This window comes from Pezoporus occidentalis, unplaced genomic scaffold (genome assembly GCF_034315485.1).
Source record: "Pezoporus occidentalis ecotype Australia unplaced genomic scaffold, CSIRO_AGI_Poc_V1 ctg207, whole genome shotgun sequence".
Classification (NCBI taxonomy): domain Eukaryota; kingdom Metazoa; phylum Chordata; class Aves; order Psittaciformes; family Psittacidae; genus Pezoporus; species Pezoporus occidentalis.
In genome coordinates this window covers 1,044,820-1,072,236 of record NW_026913932.1, presented here as the reverse complement: position 1 = coordinate 1,072,236, position 27,417 = coordinate 1,044,820, and the positions used below count along the sequence as shown (strand labels likewise).

Sequence of the window (27,417 nt, the reverse complement as noted above, 5' to 3'; positions counted from 1 at the left end):
CTGCATCTTGTAAAACCCTCCTGCTCTTTCCTCCACAGTGGCATTATTTTCCCACCATAACCACTTCCTTAGCAAACAGTCAAACTTTGTGTTTACAATTTAAACATATTTTTGAGGGATGAGGGAGAAAGGGACTGGGCTGCTCAGGGTTTGGCAGTAACACAGTCAAGAGTCTGCGGGGGTTTGAATTCGATCCAGGTTGTGTTGCCCTTGATTTATTAGTCATCGTGGTGCAGGGGAGTCACTGTCTCTCCTCCATATTATTTTGGTGGGTCTACCCTGTGGTAACATCAATCAAGTCAAAATAACATGCATTTCTTTTCTCACAAAAACGTGACCGATTTTTTTAAGAAGCAAATTCTTGGTGATGCAGTTCATGTCCCTCTGTAATGGAAACTCAGCTTGATAGCCTAGTGAGTGCTAAATAAATAAATACAGGTATTGAGTCCTGACTTCTGATTACAAAAGTGGTAGGGAAAAGCAATAGAGAAAAGCGATGATCCCCATGGCTACATCTGCACATACAGTCTGTGTCTCTTCTGGTAGCTGTGGGGATGCAGCACAGTCTGCATGGATGGACTGATGTGTTTCCAAGAGTAAAGCAGCAAAAAGCTCAGCTTGTATTGCACAGCCACCAAGCTCTGCTACAGGAGTGGTCTTGCCTTCTCCCACCAGCTAAGGGACATGTAACACCACTCTGGCCTTTGGGGTGAGCGCTGGGGTGGTGGTCGTCCAGCGTGAGTTCTTTCCCTTGGTTTTGGTGCCTCCAGCCCCAGCCTGCACCTAACACTAACCTCCCTCATGCTGCTTGGCCTGTGCAGCCTCAATGTGAATAGTTTGCAGACAGGTCATGGGCCATGGGCCAAGGGTTATTCAACAATTCTGACAAATCCCTGAAATCATGAGGGCTCTGCAGAAATTCACTCCTCAAATCAAAAGAGAAAAAAAAAAAAAAGGACAATCTGGGAAATGGCTGGCTCTGAATAATTCACTGGCCTCCAGGATAAAGCCCAGGCTCTCCTTCTCAGCTCCCTAATCAGAGACTGTGGGGACAGCTATGCTGCTACTGTCCACACTGGTAATTGTCCATGGCCTGAAATACTCCCCTGCTTTTTAGCGTCATCAATCTGGCAGCTTCCCATTTATGTAATTATTATTAATATTTTTCCCCCGCCCACCCAAATGCTTCGAAAATGATGAGATAGTTTGCTAACAAACACTTTTCATGAAAGCAACAGCCGGTTGTTCTACTTCTAGCTCTTTACAAAAGCTTTCTGCATGTCTGTTGAGCTGGGGTGTAGCATGATGAGCCGTTTCTGTTGAGAAACCAGAGTTTACAAAATAACCAGAGTTGAGGTAAACCCTGATTATGGGGAAAGTCTGCGCGTTAGGCTCCCTCACAGCCTTAACTCACACGACTGGCCTGTATTTTTGGAAACACTTCCAAGGTTTTTCCTTTGTGAATTGGTGCAAACGGCTTGTTGGAGCCAGGCATGCCTAAATTCTCACTGACTTTTCCTTAATCTCTTTGACTTGAGCAGAGCCTCAGACAGGCGTGAGGAGATCAAGGGGGTCCATGGGGAGCCCTCAGCCATTAGGGTACCATTCAGTAGAGCTGGCTTGGTGCTTCCGGCCATGCACATAATTGTATACTTTCCTAAATGGGAGAAGAAACAAAGCGATGTATGTCAATAAGCTAAAGGGAATTATCTCATGTACAAGGAACAGCAAGCTCTGTGTTTTCCCTTGTTTGCTCTGGGATTTTTGCTATTTGTACTAAATTTGGCATGCCAGAGATTGAGCCAGCCCTGCCTCCCTGTGGGCCAAGTTTAGGCATGTTGGGTCCTTAGGGTGGGAGAAGCACAGTGAGAGGGATTTGAAGAAAAATCAGCAGCAAGGGGGAGTGTTAGAGCTCAAGCAGCTCTTTTTCTTGGACTCTGTGTCTCTGTATAACATAACTTCAGCCTAAATGCCCTTGTTGCTGCCAGTTTTCCTCTCCTGGGCACTGTGATGTGGAGTGGAAATTGTCCCAGTTGTGTTCTGGTCCTCTGGGTCCTCTCCAGATCCTGCGTGGGCCCCCACATGATAAAAAAAACACAAAGCCTGAAACCTTTTCATCACACAGCTATTGATTTTTGCAGAGTTATTAATATCAGTGTAGGTGGGATGAGGCATGTGCTGATGTGCCTCACCAGCTGAGAAAAGATCATGCAATTCAAATGCTGATGTAAGAGCCTGATTGCCCGCTCTGCCGTGTAGTGGGAGTTATACAAGTGTCCTTGGTGGGTGTGAAATGCTAGATCTTTATTTGGACAGCCAAAAAGCCCGAGGTCTGGTGTTGACTTTACTTCAGTCCTTGCTTTAGCAAAATCTCTTCCCTCTTCTCTGTGGGATTACCTGTAACAGGGCTGGGGTGAGACCTCTGGGTTGTGTGGCATTAGTTGATGCTCTTTCCAGTGCAGTCGGATTTTGCAGTTTTGAAGCCAGGAGGTGAGTGGCTTTCTAACTAAATACTCCAAGATTTCTGTTTGTTTTATTTTGCTCAGAAGAAGGTTCAAAGATAGAAAGCTGATTAAGAATGATGATGTGCTCCTACTCTGTTTCTGGCTGTCCTTTAGCCAGAACTTCAAAGAGAATTTTATTTGTTTGTGTTATGAACTGAATTTCTTGAGATCTGTGCTTACAAGAGGCCATGATATTACCTGGGAATTATTAATTGGGAGATGCTTACTCTCTTCTGCTGCTCAGAAACAACTAGAACATGTTGTTTGTAAAATGTGAAAGAAAAATGAAAACAATTTCCTATTTGCTCTCTTTGAAGTTAAGGGGGAAAAAACCCTCAGAGTATAGCTGAATTACCACATAAAGCAACATGCTTTTTTTTTATTATGTAAAGATCAAAGTAGAGGGAGAAAAGTATTGCAAGGATCTTACTTTGATGAGTTTGGTCACAAATCAAAACTTGGTTTGGTGGGGGAGATACAGACACAAAGCACTATGTACCACGGAGTTGCTGAATATGTTAAAAAAGTGCTGAGCAGTATTAAATTAATGCAAAACTGAAGATTACACAAGGGTAAACACTGCAGCTAATGTTTGACTAGAGCTGAACTGAGGGCTGAGTGCCTCCACTTAATTTGCAGACCATGCCCACGGCAGCCCCAGGAGGCTGGGAGTGGAGGAGACAGACATTTTATAGTGAGGAGCCACATTATTATTTTTAAATTTAGGGAAAAAAAAAAAAAATCTGGCTAAAGTTACTGTTTCTAAACACTGGGGAGAGGCAACTGAGAGAAACCAAAAAAGAAGGATCAGTGAGTGCCTTTTGGAGCTGAAAGAGAAAGATATGCTAAGCTAATACCCAGTAGGTGTGAACGTCTCTAGTAAACACTAGATCATAAATAGAACTGAGAAAATCAGTGTCGTTCAAAAGCCATGCTGCAGATAGCTCTGCAGCCTGAAAAGGACTTGCAGACACTGCTCAAGCAGGTGCATGAAAAGCGTACTTTTCATGACCATTCATTTACATACCATCCAGGAGCAAGATGGTTGTGGTGAGTGAACATGATGGCACAGGGAAAGCAGTGAAATACAAAGTGGCTTTTAAGTTCAAACAAATATTTGCCAATTATTTCTTCCACTCCATCCAGATCAGATCATGACACATTTTCCTTCCCTAGCATGATGGGCCATCCCTATCATGCTGCTTTGTGGCCTGATCCTGCCTTTCGAAGCAAAGAGCACAAAAGCCTGCTCTTGCAGTCTTAAAGTTTTGCAGGAAATCTTCCACTTCCAAAGAGCATGTTTGAGCCCTCCACAGTCTGATGCAATTCCTATTTGTGTAAGTGGCTCGAGAAGTGAAAGGAAAGAGAGGAGGGCAGCACCGGGCTGCGACTATAGCTGGTTTAAACTTATTCCTCATAGAACTTTTTTTTGGTGATTGAAGCCCTAAGCGTCTTTTAGGAATGATATGCTATGTCTTCAGTAGGAGAGCAGTGAGTATCTTTAGATTGGGTTTTCATCATATACTTTAATTTTCTAGGCTGGGGGATGACCATAATTGCTGAACAATTCAATGTAATGGAATGGGCTAATTCAGCGCTTTTTACTGCATTTTTTCCACATAATATCTAAAATCTTTTTTTCCACCATAACCCATGTTTATGAAAGCAAGTACTTAACCCGCACATTTCCTGGGCTTGAATCGTTTCCTTAATAAGGCATAAAATTTTGCAAAATCACTCCCCTTACATTAACACATCATTATAAGGAGATATAATTATTTAGCATGTCAAAGGCATACACTAGTCTTTGCAATGTACAGCTACTCCACTTACTTTCAGAGCCATGTATCGTGGCTTTTGAATATTAATTCCCTAAAACTAAGAGCTTTGCTTTCCTTTTCTTTCTTTCCTTATTTTTTTTTAATTCAATGTTTTCTTCCTAGCTGTTATAGGTTGTACTCTTACACAGGATGAAGCATGTCAAACATGCTAGCTCTACTTTTAATTTTGGCTTTGAATCCGATAAGTAGAAACAAAGCAGCAAGCAATGGCTGCAATTTGAAACTGCTATAACCACAGTTCATAAAATAACATTAAAAGATGACAAAAGCTATAAAAATCTCTATGTTCCCTTTTGTTGCTGTGCTCTGTGAGACAGGAATCTCCTTTTTCAGGGAGACACTGAAAAAGCTGATATACTACTTTAAAAATAAAAAAATATTTATGCAAACCAGAATTTCTCCTAGCTGTGAACCCACTGTGCTGCTGCAGGACACGCTGACATCCAGCGCTTAGTGACCTGGGCACACAAGTACAGTAACTCCTGGGAGCAGTTCCTCTGACATCAGAAGGTCTGCTTGCTTACATTGACTTAAACATGTGCTCAGGACCTGGCTTCATGCAGGTTTCTCACTGCTGTGTGAACTTTAGTTTGGAACAAGACTTCTTACCAGAGCAGTTTTGCTGCAACAGTCTTTTGCATAGACAGGGTCACTGAGCTGAAAGTTCTATAGCTCTTGCAACTTGAATGCCTCTGTGTCTATTGAAAAGGTGGCCAAACCTCTGCAGAGCCAGCTCCAGGGATGTCAGTCTGAGCTTTGCTCTGGCTTTGTGCACTTCTATTAACTCAAACCACTGTAAAAATGAGGTGCTTCCTAGGGGAAGGTCTCACAACTCTTGAGAAGTAGTAGTCAAGCAAGTAAAATCTTGCTTCATTTCTGACTGGGAACAAAGCTCAGATCTGCCAAGTATTTCAGGACTTGGACCATCTATCCCAGAAGTCAACTCTTGCTCACAAGAAGGCCACTCAGCAGCTTTGTTCCTGGCTAAACCATAGCAGGCTCAGGTTTACATAAAGGAAAATATCTGTAAGATGTCATAATTTCATAAGCTAACTTAATCAGGCTCTTTGCTGATGCCCCTGAACCTTCTCTCATTTTGTAAACATGCAGTCTGGGTTTTGACCATTGAAGACACATCAAGATGAGCACATTAGAAGATAAAGTGAATAATAGGTTTAATGAACACCTGAGTTATACAGGGTTAATGAAAACTAAACATGAGGGCTAGCCACAACCAGAATTAGCACTGGTAGCCTGCTGGGTCTGTTGTTTATAGCATGTTCAGGGTTAGGTTGACTGGCTAGCAGCATATTAACTAGTGAGGCTATTTGTGTGAGACTGGGCTTAGTTCTGCTGGAAATGTGAAATCATAATTATTGGGTTCCTTTCTGTTTGATGCAATCCAGAAATGACACATCTTCTGAGTGTGTGGGAGGAGAATTTCCTTCTTTTCTTTCTTGCTTTCTCTCTCACATCCTTTTCCACTTTTTGATCCTAATGTGTGACAGGAAATATTGCTGGAAGAATTATTCATAATGAATAATTTTGTTGACATATTTCACCCTGGAAACACTTCAGGCATATTGTCATTTCTCTCGAAAACATTTAAGAAATGACACTAACTGTAAGCCACATGGTATGGTTTCCCTTTCCTAGTTGGATGGCTGGCTCTGTGATGACAGCTCTGGTGGGAGCGCTCCAATAGGTCAGGAATGTGGAGCATGTCCGGGTCTCGCGAATTTTTCATGAGTCACAGGATTTCCACCAGGTCAGAGCCTATTCCTCTGGTTAAAAGAAATAAAATTAATCTCTGTCATGAATTTCAGTCCAAACTGGGAAAAAATCCCACTCCCCTCACTCTGGCTGACCAATAACTTTTCCTGTGTTCTGGGTGAAGAGCAGCCCATGAGCCCAAGTTGGCCAAGTTCATCTGAATTTCACTTGTGTCAGGGACACTTAGCTCCTACAGATTTTCTGCAGGCAGTACAGAAGCCCTACCAAAAGGTCTGGGGAGAGCAGTGTGAGCAGAAATCCAGCTCCCTACTGAACACCAGTGAGCTCAGTGGGAGAGGAGATGTTCCAATTAAGTGAAAATCTTCAAAGCTCAAGCTTTATTCCTGGCCAACTAATCCAGCACTGGACAGGAACTGTGGATGCTGTGGGTTGAAAATGGCTTAAACTGTGAATTCTAACAGGCAGCAGATAACTGTATGCGTGTGTGTGAATACCCCAAAATGAGGTTCGAAGTCTCAAGCAGAAGCCTGCTACTTACTAGCAGTGACTGGTACAGGCTGCTTGTCAATTTGTGGGCTAAACAAAAGTAACATGTCCTAAATTCTCCAGTTAATAAAGAGATGTGGGCCAGAGACGCCTATTAGAAGACTGATCACATGTTGTGCTTTGGCACATGAACTTTCTAGATTGTGAAATCTAGGACTTGGTCTCCTGGAAAGCAGAATTGCCCAAAAGGAAGGGGTCCCATAAAGAAGAAGTAATGGAAAAGAGAAGTGGGGTCAGAAAGAAGGTGATGATCCTGGCAGGAAGAAGCCCTCTGTTCACGGGGAAAGTTCCTGGAGATCATTGCCAACAATCCTGCTCAGTCACAGGATCATGGCCAGCCCAAGTAAGAGCAGCATGAATGCTGTGGGTCAGAAATCCTGTGTACAGTCCCACTGGATGTGTGATTTTCCATGTGATATCCTTGGCCAGCTTTGGGTGTGAAGAACTTGGTGACTGTGCTCTCCCTTCTGTTAGGGTTAACCTAACAAGGGCAATTTGTTCTTGCAATCTGTTTTCCAATATAGTGATGCAACAATATAGCATCTGCAATAGTCATTAATCCAGGCTGGCACTTTTTGGTCAATGTATAAACACGCAGCATGCTTTGAGGACTTTTGTGGAGGAAAGCAGACAAATGATAGAAAAGCATAGAAAAGAGAAGCGACAGTCTCCAGGTTAGTGAAAGGTCAGCATAACGACAGGTCTAATTCCTCCTGACACTGATCTACTGTCTCCTCACATTTTTGTCCTGGTAAACAACTATCCAATACCAAATGCCTCATGGCCCTCACATACCTTTATCATCAAATGTGTAACTGAAAGCACTACTAGTTTGATATGATTCTCTGGACCTTACCCAGGGCCCTATTTCCAGATAATTTTTCTATCACGCTCGACCACGCATGGCTGCACCTAGGTGAAAAAATGCTCTAAAAAGGTCATTTGTAGTATAGAGAGAAATGTTTTGGATTAAAAGATTTTTAAAAAGGTACTGAATGATATCGGGAGTGAAAAAATGCCAGTGAAGGCCTGGAAAACTAGGAAAAATGTTGATCATCATGTTGTGACTGAACTGTAAAGGGACAAAAGATGACCGGAAATAATCCAATAGCAATACACACTTTCTTTATGTGCTTTTTTCTTTACATTGTGTCTTGTTTAATTCCTTGCTTGTGTTCTTGCCTGCTGGCCTCTCCTCTCCTCTCCTCTCCTCTCCTCTCCTCTCCTCTCCTCTCCTCTCCTCTCCTCTCCTCTCCTCTCCTCTCCTCTCCTCTCCTCTCCTCTCCTCTCCTCTCCTCTCCTCTCCTCTCCTCTCCTCTCCTCTCCTCTCCTCTCCTCCTGTCTCAAGAGCTCTAACAAGGAAAGAATAAGGCTGGTTATAGTTCTGATGGCAACCCCACCTGACATCAGGATTTGTGTCTATTTGCTTTCCTGTTTCAGCCTGAGAACTAGATCCTGCCTGTTGCTAGTGCTGGTGATGGGGAGTGGAGGAGGTTTGCCTGTTTACCAGCTCCTTTTCCAACACACAGGAACCTAGTTAAACTGAGGCTTGTTGCTGGAGCCCTGATTCAAAATTTAGGAAGAGGCTGCTGCCTAGTCCACTTCTGTTAATGGGGGAACTTATCGTTGGTGCTCTCAGCAAACCACTGAGGGATCCTAACAGTGCAGAGATCACAGGTCATATCTCCTTACCCTTCTTCCTGGGTGGGTACCCTTTCTGACAGAGAAGAGACAGAGAAGCAAAAGCCAAGAAAGAGGGAGAAAAAGAGGAAGAGAAAGGGTATGGGAGAGGGCAGAAAAGAGGAGGAGAATTTAGAAACAAATGTTTTAAATGAAGTCTGACAAAGAGTCTTTTATTGAGGAGTCTTTAGCTTGGCATAGCATGGAAGGTTACCTGTAAGGCACTGGAAGAAGCATACAGGCAGGTTAATGTCCCTAAAATAAAGCATAAGACAGTAACAACAGGGTCTTACACATAGAAAGCTACAGCTGGTCAGAAAGTCTGCACAATAACACACCATTAGATTTAGCAACCACTGTATATACAAAAGTATGTCTCCTCTTCCCAACAAGTGCTGGAATGCACAGAAGAGGCTTTCACTCCAGATGATAACCCAGCACTGGACTGAGGCATTGCCTAGTCTTAGAGGAGTTGCTCTGAGTCCCAGGAGTTGAGGATGCTCTGACTCACTGGTACAGCACCAAAGCAGGCATTTGCATGAAAAAGTCACTGAGAAAAAATTAAAAGGGTGGCTGTTAGGGAAACATCACAGAACTTTGTCAATATGGCAAAGTAATGAGCAGGACAAAGACTATTCTTTCTTGCTTGTTTTTCATATCTGCTGTGAGCTGTTCAGGCATAAATGATTTTTTTTCCAGCTATTCTTTTGACAGTTAAATTCCTTTTTAAGGCAAATTTAGAGATATTGCATGAAGAGAAAAGACATGGAGTCTGTTATGCCTTAAAAATGCAAAATAATCCAGAACTTACTTTTAGAAGTAGTTCCCATTTTATTTTTGTTACTAAATTCTTTCTTCTATGGGTTTTAAATACTAGTTCTCCTCCCTCACATGTGTGCATTTACCTCCTAGCACACTATGCATAGACCAGCCTATTTCTTAAAGAACTATAGTCTGAAAATAATCAAGACTTTTAGGGGCAATGCAGCTATTTCCCTGCTCCCCCATGGTACTTGTTATGGTGAAAGCACAAAGGAAGCCACCTGGATATGAAATGTGCCTGAAAAATTCCATATAGATGGAGAAATTTAAAAATTACAGCAACGGAGGAGTAATCTATTAACATGTATAACAGCATCCATCCAGCAAATGGCATGCTGTGCAGTCACTGGGAGCCCATGGGCCAATCTCCTGGGCTGTCTGCCTAGCTCTGCTTTTTTCACAGTCTCATGAAGGCACTACCAGTTTTGGGGGAGGCAAAAACAGGGCGCAGGGAATTAAGAGTAACTCAAGTAAGGGACTTACATCCTGAAGAGGTCAGCATCTCTGTTAACTGAATGTTTACATACCTGTCAGAGTGAGGTCTGGCTGAATGGGGCTGCTCAGGAGCAAAGGCAGATGGTAAAACAGGATTGCCCAAGAGCAGGGATTTTCACTGAAGGTTGCACCAAGATGAAAGGAAAATGGTACCTCTGGGCTGACCAGACTGTGGCAATCTACACCTGTGTAGGAGCAAATCCCTATGTGGTCTGTCCATCTGTATTTTCTTGAAGGATGAAGGTTGTAATTTTTTTCTGAGAGACTTGATAATTCAGCAAAATAAAATTAGTCTCTTTTTCTTGGCATGAATACTCTTTTCAGGATGTTCCTCTTCCTAAGACTGAAAATGTTTTCATAAAGAGGTGAAATTTGAAAGGTCACAGGCGAACAAATAAGCAATCAATCAGTTAGTAGAATGGAGAAGACATCTGTCCTTACACAACTGTGAGGCTGGTATTATGGGAATCAAGAAACTCTCAGAAGTAGTTTGAATTTACAATATACACATGGAAGGGACAATTAAGATGCCAGGTACACAAGAAAATATAAAATATAGAAATGCCTGTCTTCTATTGTAGAAAATAAAATGTGTTAACTTCATAAGAGTAGGAAATAAAATCTATGAAATCTAAGTCTATGAAATCTCTGATTAATACTGGTGATAGTCATATGTATTTGCTATGAATTAGATAAAAAGAAAAACCAGCTACAACACAGTCTCAGAAGGACCTGCATCCCAAAATTTGTAACATGGGCTTGCTTCACACAGCTCCAGACAAAATCGATCCCTTGAGTAGGGAGAGCGGTGACTGGAGAGAAAAGGACCTTTTCTTCCCAGTACCTCCCAGCTGCTTCCATGTTTATGTGAACGGTTGCAGTCAGAATGTGATGCTGCCTCTTTATTTAAGATGATTATTAAATGACCAAACAATCACAGTTTCTCACCCCAAATTGCCTGATAATCTACTGCCTCTCTGGGGACTGTTAGAATAGAATAGAACAGTTCTCACCACTGCTGCTTTTAAACACTTGTAATGCCATTGATCTCAGTGGAGCTAATCTGAAAGGTACACACAGGGGAGATAGATAAGAATCACTTCACTTCCATGCTGAATGACATGACCTGCACTTCACAGTTGGCAAACGTATGTTTAGTGGCACCAGCATACACTTGGGACAGTAGAGGTTGAAATTAATCTGAATTGAACATTCCAAGCAAAAATACTGCCAAAACACACACCCGTTTTGGTAGCGGTGATGGAGAGAAGCCAGCTCTCCTCTTTCCATCCCCCAAAGAGTTCATGCAGTCTTCAAAGTTACTGAATGCATAAAGCAGGGGAATGTCATCGTCACCTGACAGTAATGATCACATTTCATGGTAAATAATTGCCAGCTCCCAATTACAAATGTGAGCTTCTTAAACTGCCATAATTCATGGCAACATACTTGCTGCCTCCAACCATAAATCACAATTTTTGCTAGGGTGTGGGTGAAAGAGCCATCTGTGCTGATTTTCAGTGAAGCCTCCAAAAAACCCAATTTATCAGTGTTATATTCATCTTTCTGCCACCCCTGTTACAGCCTGAGCTCGTCTAGACAAGTGTCTTTTTCCTCCCTCTTCATGCAGGTCACCAGGACAGACCCTCCAACATGCACATCTGATTCTGCAATACCCATTCCTGTTGCCTGCCTATAATAGCACTGGAAGACCTATTTAACCCCTAAACACTGGTGACCACCTGTTAAAAAAAAAAAAAAATCACTGATATGCCTTGCTTGGTTTTCTGCAGCATGGTGTTTGTTATGAGACTAGCAGATATCATTCATTTTTTGCCTGGGGGTACACCCAACAACAAGGTGTCTTGGTAAGCTTGCAGAGCAGCGATACTCCTACCTTAATGTTCACATCTCTGCCAAGGTCCAAGTGACTCATGTACACTGCTACAGCTGTTTCAGTGTTCTCATTTTATTTTAAAGCTAGCTCTGCTGGTGACTAAAGCTAAATAAGTAATCTAAAACCTCAGTATTTACAACATAAAAGCACCACAAGAAACCTACCTCAGACCTTAAGCTTCTGTAGGATTTCATTTAGGGGAATTTTATTTGAAAATGCGATATCCCCTCCCCCCTTGCTTTCCTAAGCATAATTAAAAAAGCAGATCTTGGATGGAAATGCACTATTTATGAAAATGTGCTTACCTCATTTGTGTTAGAAAGGAAAGACTGTCAACCTCGATTAGAAAGCAATAATTCTTAAAAGGAGTCAAGCAAGGTTTAATATTATTGTTTACTCTAAGCTTGAAGTTTTCAGAAATTTTAAATAAAAAATGAAAAATGACTATGAGACTCAGGAAATTACTGTATCTGAGAATTACTGCCAGGGCTATTTAAAAAAAAGCCAAAATAGCTTGTCCCGTTTTAAGGTTGGAAACCTTACAAAATGCCTAGAGGAAGCGCTATCAAACCATGCTCCATTCCGAGTTTTACTACAACTGTGGACAACTACAACACTGTGACAGCAGACTTACACGGAAGTATTGCAGTGCTGAATCAGGTCCTAATTGTCATTCATTTATCTGGTTATTTCAGTCACCTCTTTAGCTCATCCTCCGTAGCACAACAGCGGTCCACACAAAATTGGTTTTAGAATGATTTAGTTAAACTGACACAAGATGTGGCCACTCAGACTGATTTAAATCTGCTCTGTGTCAATTTAGTTTAAGTCATTTCCTGATCAGATTAAGCTAAATCAATACAAACCTACTTTAAATAGATTCCAGTATTTGCACTGGCTTAACTAATTTGATTTTAAAACACACCTTTAATTAAACCAGTGCAACTCTGAGTGTGGAAAAGGATTTACAAGGCAAAACTTCTTGTCTGTGATAACTGGCTAATATTTTACTACTGTGTTGTGTCATCTGTGACCTGGAAAACAGAGTGAAAAAGCAATGCTATGCCTAAGAAGCATGAGAGTAGGTGGGACTTTGAAAAAATGCTGTGTCTTTGCCATGGCCTGGGGCACTTCAGTTGTGGGAAGATAGTTGGGGCCTGTCAAAAGACAGTTAACATATTTACAAGGAAGATGTATTTAATTTATGAAATATGACACTCTCTAGACAACAGACAGCTGCTGGACAAAGCAGTTGTACCTGTGACTTGGGGGTTGTTTCAGTCCTCTTTTCAAAAAATTTTGTTCCCATGTTTTTGACTTGGCTGTTCTGAACAAATCTCACAATTTTGTTAGCAAGAGGGAATTTTTTTTCCTGAGAAAAGTGACTGTTCTTTGCAATGTGTAGAAATATTACAGGAAAAGTTTACTTAAAGAGAACAAATGAAACTTGCAGTTTATCCCAGGGTTAGAATTGTGACTCCTCTTTAGGTTACTGGAATTGGGTGTGTTTTGCTATCTCTACAAGCATTGTTGTGAATACTTGCTATATAAATTCTGTGTTTGACTCAAACTCAGAGATTTACAGTGGTTTTGGTTAGCAGCTGAAAAATATTGGAAACATACGCTCCTCTAAATAATTGATGCTCCAGATAACAGACTAGCCAGGAAGCCTATGTGTTACTATTGCCATTTTGCTAGTGGGGAACTGAAACGCCGGGGAACACAAAACTGAGATCCAGCCATCTCTCCTATGCATCTTGCACATCACCAAGCAGTCACCCAGGAAGTGCTATGTGATAGCCTGCAGCTGTTTGCCCATTTTAATTCTTGAGATGAACCCATGGAGCCCAAATGCCACAATGCAGTGCCCTGTCGTGACTAAACAGTGTTTCCCCTCCTCAAGATGAAACAGAGCATATTGGAACCTGAAGCCTGGAGGGCTCCCAGATGGATAACGTAGCTGTGCTAATTAATTAATTCAAATTGGCTGAGACCCTGACAAGCTGCCAGTGTGCCTAACAGGCAAAAGTTCAACATGCCCTTGCTTAGGATACTTCGTAAAGCATACAAGTTAAGAGTGTGCATCCAGGCACATTATAGCAACTTGCACCCTACCTTGTAATTTCTGGTTTTAAAACCCATCTGGATGAGTCAGAAGCAGCACACAAAGAATTCAACTGCTAGTGCAAAGAGAGCACACATCCAGGACCCCTTCATTTACTGTTGAATTAAAACCTGCAATCACCCATACTGGGCTGTTGTTGTTTGTGGCATGAAAGTGCCAGGAGTTCCAAATTATAGTCAGGGCTGAATACTGTAAGCACATTAGGGACCCTGTGATACCCTAGCACCTGAAACTGAGCATCTCAACTGGTAAAGTGTCGAAGGATGATGGGGAGGAGAAACAGAGAAACAGAGGCATGAAGAGATGGAGTGACTTCTGCAAGATCATGCAGTATGCCAGTAGCAGAGACAAAATTAGATTAAAATTGCCTGGTGTAAGAGCCTATTTATTCACCATTTGAAAAACAGACATGAAACACCCTTTGACGGGGATCAGACCTGCTCATGTACACATGTAATGAAGGCAGGCTAGGATTTTGGTCTTCAGCCAAAGATACCTTAGCAAACCAGCCATGCTGAGACTCCCACTCTTCCTGTCACAGAGCTTATGATATCATCCCTATTCAAGATTGCACAGAAGACTGAAAGTTGGACCAAAGTTTGTCCTTGTTAGTGATGCAGAAAAAGTCTGGGCAGAGCAGATGCAGAAGAAGTATCACAGGGGCCTGTCTGAGGATAGGTAAACATAGCTGAATGTGGAGGGAAGTACACAGTCTCTTGCCTTGCTGACTGCATGTGATCTGCTAGGCAAAGATCATCATTCCGGGAATCATCACTGGAGTCTGTGCAGAAGCATCTACAGATGTCAGTGGAGCTGGGTGATACTCTGGTGAATAAAAAATCAGTGTCCAGTGCCCATACAAAGCTGCAAAGATAATAATGCAGTGGTCTACAGGACCATGAGTTCACACTCATGGAGACACTCAGCTCTGCACCAGCAACACACCCATATTATTCTTGCAAACTCCTGAATGGAAACTTTCCAAAAATAATACCACATAATACATATCTGCCCTTCTGTTTGTGATAGGCAGTGCTGTAGTTAAGAGTAGGCTTGGTTAGACAGAGTATAATCACTTTTTATTTTTGGAGGCAAAAGTTTGCCTACTTTTTGGCAACGGTAAGTGTGGCTACACCAGGAAAAAACTCCCAACAGCCTTGTTTACCTTACGTAGCTTCCAACCCTTTCACTTACTGAAACTGCTCCTGAGATGATATCCTTTATGTACACCACAGTATATATGACGGTGCTGTGTTGGAAGCCTTGATAATATCCTAACTGCTTGATAAATCAGATATTGTCTTCACATAATTGTCTGGGACATTAATTAAACAAAACAAAAGAAAACCAGAACTTTGCCTACAGACTCCTTTTGTCTCCTTGCAGGACCTATTCTTGCCAGGACCAAGGGTGGCTGGCTTTCTCAGCTGGCTCCTGTCTGACTTGTTCCCTGCTGAAAAGCATGAAACGTCATCACACAAGAGTTTATCTTCATGTCTTGAGTTTCCAGAATTTGCAACCACATTGACGTAGATCTACAAGTGACAAAAGCACTGCGGTAAGTCTTATCTGGCAGCTGGCTTGCTGAAAAGGACCAAACAGGAACAGATAATTTGCTGTATCTGCATCAAGACGACTGTCCAACAGTCGAGGTTTTCAAAAAGAATGTCTAAAGTAAGAGATTTTCAGTACGTACAGATGTACTCGAGAAGTGGTCTTCATAGAATCATAGAATCGTAGAATAGTTAGGGTTGGAAAGGACCTTAAGATCATCAAGTTCCAACCCCCCTGCCATGGGCAGGGACACCTCACACTAAACCATGTCACCCAAGGTTCTGTCCAACCTGGCCTTGAACACCACCAGGGATGGAGCATTCACAACTTCCCTGGGCAACCCATTCCAGTGCCTCACCACCCTTACAGTAAGGAACTTCCTCCTTGTATCCAATCTAAACTTCCCCTGTTTAAGTTTTAACCCATTACCCCTTGTCCTATCACTACAGTCCCTAATGAAGAGTCCCTCCCCAGCATCCCTATAGGCCCCCTTCAGATACTGGAAGGCTGCTATGAGGTCTCCACGCAGCCTTCTCTTCCCCAAGCTGAACAGCCCCAACTTTCTCAGCCCATCTTCATACGGGGGGTGCTCCAGTCCCCTGATCATCCCCGTGGCCCTCCTCTGGACTTGTTCCAACAGTTCCATGTCCCTTTTATGTTGAGGACACCAGAACTTCACACAATACTGCAAGTGAGATCTCACAAGAGCAGAGTAGAGGGGCAGGATCATCTCCTTTGACCTGCTGGTCACGCTCCTTTTGATGCAGCCCAGGATATGGTTGGCTTTCTGGTCTGTGAGCGTGCACTGCTGGCTCATGTTCATTTTCTCATTAACCAACACCTCAAGTCCTTCTCCGTGGGGCTGCTCTGAATCTCTTCTCTGCCCAGCCTGTAGCTGTGCCTGGGATTGCTCCGACCCAGCTGTAGGACCTTGCACTTGGCATGGTTAAACTTCATGAGGTTAGCATCAGCCCACCTCACAAGCGTGTCGAGGTCCCTCTGGATGGCATTCCTTCCCTCCAGGGTATCAACCAAACCACACAGCTTGGTGTCATTGGCAAACTTGCTGAGGGCGCACTCAATCCCACTGTCCATGTCAGCGACAAAGATGTTAAACAAGGCCGGTCCCAACACTGATCCCTGAGGGACACCACTCGTTACTGGTCTCCAGCTGGACATTGAGCCATTGACCACAACTCTTTGCGTTCGGCCATCCAGCCAGTTCTTTATCCACTGAGTGGTCCATCCATCAAATTGATGACTCTCCAATTTAGAGACAAGGATGTCGTGTGGGACAGTGTCAAACACTTTGCCCAAGTCCAGGTAGATGACATCAACTGCTCTACTCCCGTCCATCAGTTCTGTAGCCCTATCATAGAAGGCCACCACATTGGTCAGGCAGGATTTCCCCTTAGTGAAGCCATGCTGGCTGTCATCAAGCACCTTGTTGTTTTTCATGGGCCTTAGCACGCCTTCCAGGAGAATCTGCTCCAAGATTTTGCCAGGCACAGAGGTGAGACTGACTGGTCTGTAATTCCCCGGGTCATCCATTTTCCCCTTCTTGAAAATGGGGGTTATATTTCCCTTTTTCCAGTCGTCAGGAACTTCACCTGACTGCCATGATTTCTCAAATATGATGGTCAGTGGCTTAGCAACTTCATTCACCAGCTCCTTCAGGACTCGTGGATGGATTTCATCAGGTCCCATGGACTTGTGCACGTTCAGATTTTTAAGATGGTCTCGAACCAGTTCCTCTCCTACAGTGGGCCTCGGGTCTTCATTCTCACAGTCCCTGCATCTTTCTTCCAAGACTTGGGTGGTGTGGTCAGAGCCTTTGCCAGTGAAGGCCGAGGCAAAGAAGTCATTCAAAACCTCAGCCTTCTCTAAATCCAGGGTAGCCAGTTCTCCTGAGATCTTCCAGAGAGGGCTCACTTTGTCCCTAGTCTGTCTTTTATTTGCTATGTACCTATAGAATCCCCTCCTGTTATCCTTAACATCCCTAGCCAAGTTTAATTCTAACTGGGCCTTAGCTTTCCTAACCTGGTCCCTAGCCTCCCGTACAACATCCCTGTATTATTCCTAAAGACGAGTTAGGAGAATAGTAAGCAATAACAATTTATAGACTAATTTCCTAAACCATGTAAGTACTAAGGTAACTATTTATTTATATTTTGCTTGGGACTGTATTAAAATAGTAAGGTCTTACATCTGAACCACTGTCGTTCACATGACACTTTGGATCAAGCCACCAACTATCGTTTGCCCTGTTTTACTCAAAAGCCAGAAAATGTCAGTCAATGGAATTTTGTTTTTCTTTGTCCTGTTGTGCATAGGCAGTATGGTTGTAAATGTAAGGGCGGAAAGTATTTTTCCAATAAACAACTATTTTTCTAAAACATGTCTCTAAGACAACTTATTTTCACTTAAATTTGAATCGCCTTTATGAGCTGACATGCCACTAGCAAAAGGTGCCTTATGTTTACATTCCCTGACATTACATATTTTAGTTAATTTTAATGTTTCAGGAACATGAATTCTTTTCCTTAAAATTTTCCATTATTTATTAAGCAAAAGAAGGGCACAGGGCATAGTTAGATATATTGTTCAGAGGTTACTTTTGCAAAGCTGGACAGGTTTTGCAGTGTTTGGCAGAAGAGCTTCAAGGTTCATTCAGGAACCTGCATCAAGAATCTAAGGATCCATTGTAACCCATTGCATTGCAACTGTTTCAAGAATCGAGGACCTGTCACCTTGGGACCCACCACTCTGAGTGAAGAAAATTGGAGGAAACGAAGGTCCAACACCCTATTTGAATCATACTCATAATTTCTCAAAGTTCAGGAATGTTCTGTTCAAAGATTGACTTTATTTCCTAATAGATAAAGGAGGCAAGATTCAAAACTTGGTTGTTAACCCAGGCCCAAGCTTCTCCAAAGTTTATCTGAGGGCAGAATACTGCTGCTCCTTAAATATCTGGGAAGAGGCTCAGCGGACTATTCAAACTACAGGAGTTATATGATGACGTAATGTGTTTAGCTTCAGCTATTTCTCCATGTTTATTTAAAAAGCACCCATCAGGATGACTCCACACACTTGGGTAATTGTTTTAAATATACACACAGCTATGGATAAAAATCCAAGATATCTTGATTTGCTCTACTGCAACAAAGTGCCTCCTGTGCCAAAGCAGGAGGCTCCCTCAACTTGCCATCTTGATTCGCTCAACCTGTCATTTCCAATAAAAACTAAGAAAATAGATACATCCTGCCAGGATGCCCCCAAGTCAGTTAATTTGAGGTTTTTCTTAAAAAAAGGTGGAGGCTGCTCCAGAATGGAAGACCCATCAGGGAAAAATACCTGCTATCAGTGCCTCCTTCTTAAACAAAGGATCTCTTTTCCCGGGATTGTACCTGTGGCAATATCACGTGTAGGAGGAAGATCTCTTCAATAGCCACAAGCCAAGCATACTGCCTAAACCCACCTATTCCTCTTTGTCACTTTATATTCTGACCTATCTTCCAATGGTTGTAAAATCTATCCTTTTGGAGCTCTTCCACACTGGAAAATTGCATCATGATAAAACACAACCCCAAGGAATCTTGGTAACTAAGACAATGCTAAACATGCTGCTAAACATTGAACACAGACAGGGACTGCTGTGTTTAACATCACATCAGCTGGTTGTGGTTAAACCCATGGGCTGACCAGCTGCCACAATGCTAAACATGATGGTATCTGCCCGAGTTGAGTATTTAGCAGTGTGTTAGCAACCCTAACTCTTAAAGGTCTTTTTTCTTGAATGATCTGGTTTTCTAGCATAGGCAAACATTATAGTGATACATGTGACTGCTGCGAGGTACCAGATTAACCAGATTAGAGCAGTTTACATGGTACTCTGATTTATGTCAAGGACTTCACTCTCCTAGCTGAGCTGACTAGAGCAATTGCAAACACCATGTTAGTTCATGCCTTGCCTTTGTTCCTGGACAAAGTGTCTGTGACCCCAGCACAGCTGGACTGTTATTACACTGGACTGATGGTGAGAATATCAGACATATGGCACCCTGACAAACGGGGTTATTTTAGAGGCCTTATCCTAACATAGGACAAGGGGGAGACAAACACTTGAACGGTATTTATGTACCAGCAAGATGGTGAGGAAAATGACAAGCATCTGCTTTCCTTCATGTGATTGGGCATGATGTATTGGAAGTACTCTCATCTCTGTGATGCAAAAGGATAACACAAAGTTAACTTTACTAATGGATCAGTTCCAGAACTATTTCAGCTCCAAGAAATATGTGACATTTGGATGTAATTTTTTATTTATTACCAGATATCAGACTCCTGCAGAAACAATAGACCAGTATGTGAATGGTCTAAAAATTAAGGCCAAGTTTGTGAGTTTGTGCAGCTTGATGCATGACAAATTCCCCACAAGACTGTTGGGATGACCAGATATTTGGCTTTTGAAAGGGAAAATAAAAGCTTACAACAAGTGAAATCAGTGCCTTCCCTGAAAATGAGGGAAAGCCCCCAACAAATTAAACACATGGCTTAAAAGTAAGAAATGGAAACCTAGGTAAGTATTATTAAAGCAGCATACAGTCTGAGAGATGATCAGTTCTTACTGCAGCTTTTCCATAGGCAGAAGTTCTGTTTAGTGTCTTTCTCCTCATTTTAGTTGGTGATTTCCCAATCACTGAATTCATAGCTTCAGTTGCACTACTTAAAATTAAGCAATTGTTTGAACTTAATATTTTGAGGTTTCTTTACATCTGCCTGATTTTACTGAAATTAATCAGTGGCTTCTCTTATGAGGCAGAAATTATGAAAATAATGAAGAAGAATGCTAGATGTAACTGTTTTTGCCAAGAAAGTGGATTGAAATTAGTGTGCTAATTAGTTTTAGTTAATACAATTTTTTATTTTTTACATATTTTGATTATTTTTATGTTTTCTATCATTTTTAGAAGAAGGGAAAAGTAACCAGTAAAGGTGCTACTGCTAGTACTTTGGGTCCAAATCAAAGACAGAAGTTTAGAAGATACAAAGGATGAGTTTGAAGCTGTGAACAAAAATCAAAGGAGAGAATCCTTTGAATTCCAATCCTACCCAAGTTTCTGAAATCCTATCCAAGCTTTTCCTGCAAGCACAGTGGCTGCTCAAGGAGGAAAAGGAGTATGAACAGAATGTGGAAGAGGAGGGTGAGCTCTGCTACTAAGTGGGCTGAAGAGGCATGAGAAGGGAGTACAGAGGACTGTAACAAAACTAAACCCTGTAAGGCACCCTTCTCCTAACTCCATTTTAACTTCTTCCAAAACCCTAAGTAGCTGGACACAGATACTTCTAAGTGGAATACCATCCATGCCAGAGCTTTGGTTTTATACATAACCTTCACAGTTTAAACAATGCCTTATATCAAGTGAACTTTCCTCCAACTTCATGGTGTTTCCAGTATTGCTGATATATAGTTGGGCTGGAGAGCTCTTCTTCCTGGTTCTTTCTCAAACATTCCCTCCTCAATGCAGACCCTGAGGAGGGCAGGATTCTTCCCCACATTGGGCTGGCAGCTAGACTTTAACCTGCCACCTAACCTCAAAGCACTGCTTTGGAGGCAACTAATGTCCCATACAGTCTGGGTTCAAACTTAAACAGGAGAAGTTCAGGTTAGATATAAGGAAGAAGTTCTGTATTGTGAGGGTGATGAGGCACTGGAATGGGTTGCCCAGGGAAGTTGTGAATGCTCCATCCCTGGCAGTGTTCAAGGCCAGGTTGGATGGAGTCTTGGGTGACATGGTTTAATGTGAGGTGTTCCTGCCCATGGTAAGGGGGTTGGAACTAGATGACCTTAAGGTCGTTTCCAACCCTAACTATTCTATGTTTCTGTGATTCTCTAGATGTAAATGAAATCCAAACCTCTCACAAGCCTGACTAATGAGTGAAAACACAGATATAGTTTCAGATGACTTGGGTATAAAACTTAAGATAGGGCTATTGGTTATGTGGAAGATGAAGAAGGTCCAGACTGTAGAAACTCCACACAGAGGAAAGACTGGAGGAATGAAGAGGGCACAGGAAGGGAAATGGGTCTGCTCTTGCCAGCTAGGCCAAGGGAGTGGCAAGATGTCAGTGAAGCAATATCAAAGATGTGAACCTGAGCTAAGAGGAACTGGTTTGGGGAAGAGAAGATTTAGCAGTGATCAGTAGAAAGATGATATAAGGGGTTTTGGAGACAAAAGGGTGTCCCGCAAGGAAACAGAAGGAGAGAGAAGGGAAAATGGAGGTTGACAGGCTACTAGACATGCCAGCAGGGATCGGAACTGGGTGAAGGAAGAAAGATTATAGAAACTGCTGAAAAGTAGGAACAGCTTGAAGAGGAAGAAAGAAAACAAAAATTTGTAAGCTGAAGTGTATGGATCCATGGATCATCTTCAACAGAATTTGACTTCAGCTGAGAGTTTCCAGTGAAAGGGAGTTAGCTGCAGAAGTAATAGGTACAATGATTAGTCAGGGTGCATGCCACAGAAAAGGATCTGAACATTCTGACTTTGATCTGCTTCAGAGACTAGTGACTGTGTGGAGCACTGGTAAACTCTGAAGGTGGAATATAATGAGCAAAAGGAATATTTCATTTTCACAGCTTTCACTATGCCAAAGAAACACTGCAGGTACTACTGAGGTTGCAGAAAGCCTCTCCTTCATGTCCTTAGAAACTTACAAACCTATTACCCAGGCCCAGGGATGCTCCCGACTGAAAACGAAGCAAGAGTGCTGATGGATATTTGTTGTAAATGACAATTTACTTCATCCAGGTATGGATTTAACTTCTAAACTTTACAGACAATAAGACTCATCATTTGACCTAAATTCCACTGCCATTTCTAAATCATGGGCTTCCTAGCTCTTGCTGGACCCCAAAAGTGATTTGGTCATAAAGTTCACAAGGGACTTAACTGGAGTTCAAGTGAGATTAAGGTGGGCCAAAGTGATCATAATATGATGCTGGCTGAATTTCCCCTTAACACCAGCCATCAGTAGATCTAGTTCAGTACTCCTGTTCTGCCAGTACTCTGAAGGAAAAGGAGGCAGGTGTTCTCCAAGAAGTGGCAACAACAACCAATCTGCTTTCCTGACCTCAGGGTATGTGTTAGGGTGAGATGATTATTTATTATCTGTATTGCTGTGGTCCTTAGGATACCTTATGCAACTCAGAGTTGCATTCTGATTTTGGAATGGAAAAACCTGTTGTGTATAAATAGCCACCTGGGCTCTGCAAGAAATGTGCCCTAAGCAGTCAGAATTTTCTGCTTGCAAAGGCACATGGCTGTGAAAACCTTTCTTGTTTAGCCCAAAAGTTATCCTGTCTAATGGGATAGCAGAATAAGCAAGCAGAACTGTTGAAGGATTTACTTGCTGAGCCAAAAAAGCTTGTAAGTAGTTAACGAGTGTTTAGCCTTGCTGAACTTTCATAACACTGCCATTGATAACCAAGTGGGACCTGCACAGCACAGGCTTATGGAAAAAGAGAGCTGGACTTGTCCTTTGTCAATTTTAAGAAGCCTCTTAAGCCCCAGGTGGTGAAAGATGTTGAAGTTAAGATGCCAGTAAAAAGAGACAGCTGAAGGCAAAGCCATTGCCCATTTTCTTTGACAGAAATGTAGTAAAACTACGAATGCGGTGGTCTGGTAGCCCATGCTATAGGAGTTATATGTTCTCCTGACATGTGAATGTGGGGAACAAGACCTCAGAAAACAGAGAGAAGGTCACTGCCATGGGGGAAAGCTTTTCTGTTTAAGCATTTGGATGACAACGTAAGTACATTGTGAGTAAATGGTTACAAGAAGGTTAAACCAAGGGTATTTGTGCTTTTATTTGTAAGTCTAAAACCAAGACTTTTTTTTTTCTTGAATATGCAGTCTCATTTTTAATTTGACCCCTGGTATTCGAAGACCCACAGGGCTTGGCCCTTCTTGGTTGGATGAAAACTGGGACTAGAGTAGTTTTTAAAAGAACTTTCATTTGGTGACTGTACTGTAAGACTAAAGCAAGCTATCACTCAAGACCAATTTTTTTAAGTCTTTTTCCACATGATAGAATGGATTCAGGAAAACATGTATCTAATTAGAGGACCAATACCCAAACATTTAGACAGTTATCTTCCAGGGATATGAAACCCAGCTGAAAATATTCAGTTATTTACGTTACTTGTGACTACTCCAAATTTATGGCTAGCAAGAATCTAATTAGATTATTCCCTCTCTTCAGGAGTGGATGAACATCCCCAGCTATCAAGATACACGTGGTCTGACTCAACAGAGTGATATAGCCAGATTTCTGAGCTGCATACCAAAATACAGAAACAGCTGAGAGCTATCAGTCCTCTCATCTGCCAGAGGGCTGTGGAAATGGAAGACCCAGGAGCAGGATCTTTGCAGAGTTACCACCCCCATGCTGCCCAATGGCCTGGTGCTGAGCATGCAGCAGGCAACTGGGGTTATCAGTGGTGTTGACCAGAGCTATCATCCTTATCCACATTCTCTCCCAGCTGTAGAAGCAAATTCCTTGGCAGCCTCAGCTGCTGGTTGCTTGACACTATCTCTGGGGAAGAGCTGCACTTACACACTTTGCAGTCACATATAGATAGCTTAAAAGCAAAGAGACGCCCCTTCATCACCTAGTGTGAACTATTATTAGTAGGTCAGGGTGTTTTATACAAATAGTAATGGCACATGAGACCTTCATGCACCTAGTCTACACTGGATTACCCAGCCCAAGAGTAAAGGCAAAAAAACATAATATATGTAGGTTTGGCTCTAAGAATATAAATCATAGAATCATACAATGATTTGGGTTGGAAGGGACCTAAAGGATCATGTGGTTCCAGGTTGCCTGAAGCCCCCTTCAACCTGGCCTACTTGGCCAGGATACAATTCTGAGTGTATCAAAGAGAGGAGAAGAAGCTACTGACAGTTCTGAGTATAGAGCAGCAGTCCTTAAGCAGGCTTTCTCCTGACAGGTGCAGACAGTATGGTGCCAGCCGGGCTGAACTTATCCAGAGAGGCTAGTGTAGCACTTTGCCAGGTACCTCCACAACCACAGGGCTCTTCCTGCCATCTGCATCACCACCTTAATGTAACTAGGTACAAACTGCTTGGGATGCCCTGTAATTGCTATTGGAGTCCTTGCTTGCTATTAAAAGGGTCAATTTTCTATTTTGCATGCAACTATGTAATGCAACCAGTAGCCCAAGAGGCTGTGTTGATGCTCCATAGATGTACAAATCCATCCCTGCCCTTGACAAATTGCAATTTGTTGTGCTGGTGAGGGAGGTCACAAGCAGCAAAAAACTGCGGTGCTACATCTAAACACTCGATTTCCAGGCATGCACACAAAACAATTTCCCACTGTTCATCTTGATAGGTGGTTTCTGTCTGAAATGCTGTGTTTATGTATGGATCTGTAATAATGTAGAGTTGTTACGGCCTTTCTAACAGTTGCCAGGTCTGCTGAAGAACAGTGAGAAGATTACATTTTCCTCTGAATTCAGCAGAGGTCTCCAAACAGTACTTGTGTGAGTACAAGGAGAGTGAGGCCCAGGGAGCCTGTAATTATCAGCTAAATAAATAATTTAATTAATACAAACTCTGGGGTAGATCCCAGTCTGACTTGGCAGCTTTATTCTGTTTCAGGGAGGTATAAAACAGTGCCAAAGCCCCCAGATCTAGCTTTTAGGGATTCTTCTTTTGTAAGAAAGTCCAGGTGTCATGCAGAGGGGAGGACCTAGCCCTGCAGGTTAGCAAAATGCTTCAGAAACAAATAAGAACTGACCCAACTGATTTTTTTTCCCCTTTAGTTTCTCAAAACCTTGGCTCTGTTCCTCATCCCAATCTCCCATCATTTATTTTTCATCTTTACATACCTCTAAATTTCCTGCCTTTTGGCTGGGACCAGGCGTGCAAGAGCCAAATACTGTTATAGCTGGTTTTGTGTTGGTTCCAGCCCAATTGGAAGCAGGAAATACTAAAATTCTCCTGGGTAATCCTCTTCTCTGGAGACTTCCAGTCCAATTTTGCAGATTCATGAGTGTTACGTGCTTTAGGCAAAGTTCAGAGATGCAACCAAAGCCAATTACAACAGATACGTAGACATGAGACGCAAGGGAGCCAGCAAGTTTTGTATGACTGTAACATCCCTTGCTATCAGGACCCTTACATGCACCAAACTACTGCAATCTGTTTAGAGCTCAGTCCCGAATCTGAGTGCTAAACTGTTCCTGCACACCTCCAGAACTTGGTCTGCATTACTTATTGTCTGAGGGTTCAAGTTCAGCGGGAAGCCAGTGGAAGAGCCTTTTCAGGACCTGAAAGCAGAGGCAGGAGGAGTAAAGCAAGCAGACAGTATCATCCACACTTCGGTACCATCGGTACTGTTACACAGTGGCTCTGTGGAGACCTCAGGATTTGGTCAATGCATGAACGGCAGACTGGGCAGAAACTTCCTACTGCCCTGCACTAGCTATGATGGGGATGGGACATGCTAGCACTGCTGGAGCCCCTCCAGACCTCTTCTGCCAGCCTCTGTCCTCTGGGGGAAGACAGCAAATCTAAACTGGTTTGTTCTGGGAAGAGCACTCAAGGATAATAGTCCTGCAAATACAGTTCCTCTGCATGGTAAACTTGAGCTCAGACCTGCTGATGGGAAGCATGTTTAGAGCAGCTACCATGCAATGGCACTACTATATAATGGAGATTCCTACTAGCAGTGGAAAAAATAAAATACTTTTGAGAAAGGAGTAAAAAAAAAGGAATGGGAAGGAATGAGTATTGAGTTCTCCTCATACCAATGTGATATTTATCACTAGTGCACAAATAATCTCACATGATACCCCTGTCCTCACTGTGCTAAGCAAACAGCATGGACATACATAGATTTATGAACATCAGCCACTGTTAGAAAACCAGGGAGATTTGTTTCATGTGGCCTGTTTCTGGGAAAAAAACTCCGAGCATGTGTTTCTTTGCCTGCTCTGGAGCTGAAAGAAGATACTCATTTAATAAGAGTATTATTTTCTATTGCTTGCATGACATCAGCACAACATTAGCACCCATTGAAACTGGTGACCCATTTTAGGTGGCACTGTACCCAAGCGCAGTAAGAGACAGCAGTCACTATGCTTATCAGCTGAGCAGACAAGACGTATGTCCCCTTTCCAATTGGGGAACTGATACAAAGCAATGAAGTAATCTACCCCACAGATATTCAATATACAAACACAAGCATGATGGCCAGCTGCAGTACTGAAATACGGTAAGAGGTTTAACAGCACTAAAAACAATAGGCATTGTATACTGTAGGCTGATAAAATAGTACTGGATGAAAAAAGGTTCTTTTCTTCCCTGAGAAATGACAGATTTTTGTCAAACACAATTTGGCTGTAAGCTGGAATTTGTGCTGATTGGAATATCTTTTGTTTTGTAGCCTTCAGTTATCTGAAGTCAAAATGCAAAAGCAGACACCTCTCATGAAAAGTTTGACCAAGAAGAGAATAATTTTCAGTGAAAATTTGCTTAGATGAAAAATGTACAGCCAGCTCTGATGCAAAGCACCTTATGGTAAGTGCTTCCTTTCTGTTTGCTCTTGCATCCAGCTCTGCAATTCTGCACTGCATTGGCCTTTACTTGAATACCACCTTCTGCTCCTAATATATTGCTGACAGCTCCAGCATAAATCTTCCTAAATATGAGTGCTGGGGTGCTGTAGGGGAGGAAGAGGAGGAGGAGGAGATACAGAAGGGAGAGACTAGCTGGGAACAAGGGGGAATTAAAGTCCCAGTTTCAGAAGACAGGTGTCCAGCACTGGTTAAATTAAAAAGGAAATACATATTTAACTGTTGTGGTCATGGAGAAAATCTAGAAAATGTGAAACTCCCAGGCTTAAAAAAAACTCAGCCATGGATGAAGATTCCTGATTTTCTGCTTTGATTGTAATGCTGGGGTTGAGGGCACTGAACGGGTCAGGTGCACCGCAGCTTGCCGTGGGCATCCAGGGTAGGGGTTTCTGTCCTCATGCCTGCCCAGGGGTGGCCAAGGGTCCTGCATGGCCTCCTCACACCTCCAAAACCTGGGCCCCACACACCAGACCTGGGGAGGAGTAGGAAGAAGAAAGAGCATCTCGTTTGTCATACTGCTGAAGCTGACTTGAGGCTTTCCAGTGACT

General features: G+C 42.5%; 1 long non-coding RNA gene across 2 annotated transcripts; it reads left to right on the top strand.

Annotated features, from left to right (window-relative positions):
- Positions 1-2,764: 2,764 nt before the first annotated feature.
- LOC134163766 (uncharacterized) lies at positions 2,765-26,878 on the top strand. Of its 2 annotated transcripts, XR_009964837.1 has the most exons (4): positions 2,765-3,364; positions 15,031-15,202; positions 24,696-24,772; positions 26,680-26,878. It is a non-coding gene; the product is annotated as an uncharacterized LOC134163766 (long non-coding RNA). The 2 variants fall into 2 exon arrangements; XR_009964836.1 differs by lacking the exon at positions 24,696-24,772.
- The last annotated feature ends 539 nt before the right edge of the window (positions 26,879-27,417 follow it).